Consider the following 772-nt stretch of genomic DNA (forward strand, 5'->3'; position numbering starts at 1 on the left):
CAATTCTCTCTCACCAGAAGCGACTTGCTGTTTCTCAAGTCGCTCCTGACACGAAATAATAATAATATATATTACTATGTTTTAATATATAATTTTATAGATGTATTTGACAATGCTGTGTCCTGCCTGGAGCCGAAAGGAGAGACAGGTAAAATAGTAATAATAATAATAATAATAATAATAATAATAATAATAATAATGACACAGTACGAAATCCAGCATATCTATCTTGTTTGCTGTGTCATAAAATAATAATAATAATAATAATAATAATAATAATAATAATAATGTGTTGTTGTTGTTGTTGTAATCCAGAGTAACCCCCACAATGATGGTAAAAACATCAAACATCCAGGCGTCCTCTGGGCAACGTCCTTGCAGACAGCCAATTCTCTCACACCAGAAGCGACTTGCAGTTTCTCAAGTCACTTCTGATACTAAAAATACTTTATTTTTCTATCCCGCCTCCATCTCCCTGCAGGGACTTGGGGCGGCTAACATGGGGACAAGCCCAAAGAACAAGCAGTACATATGTAAACAACATCCTCAAACAGGTAAAATAAACAGTGGAGATGGGGCCTCGGTGTCCCTCGCAGACTGCGTGACTTCACCTGGTTTGAAGGAACAGTTCTTGCTGCCGGTGCATTTCTTCCCCGCTCTTCAACCCTTTGAGCCTCTTCTGGAAAACCCGGAACAAGAGGAGCTCCTCTTTGCCGCCACCGGACACAGGCCAGGCTCTCCTGCGCTCCAGCTCCAGCAGCATCTCCTGAAA

The 772-nt window shown here is 41.2% G+C and overlaps 1 long non-coding RNA gene across 1 annotated transcript in view; it reads right to left on the reverse strand.

Moving 5' to 3' along the window:
- Positions 1-755, reverse strand: part of LOC134294748 (uncharacterized) — a 9,577-nt gene extending 8,822 nt beyond the window's left edge. The window contains exon 1 of the long non-coding RNA XR_010001448.1: positions 612-755. This is a non-coding gene — a long non-coding RNA (uncharacterized LOC134294748). The remainder of the gene's footprint in view (positions 1-611) is intronic.
- Positions 756-772: the final 17 nt, after the last annotated feature.

Source organism: Anolis carolinensis, unplaced genomic scaffold, assembly GCF_035594765.1.
Source record: "Anolis carolinensis isolate JA03-04 unplaced genomic scaffold, rAnoCar3.1.pri scaffold_19, whole genome shotgun sequence".
NCBI classification, from domain to species: Eukaryota; Metazoa; Chordata; class Lepidosauria; order Squamata; family Dactyloidae; genus Anolis; species Anolis carolinensis.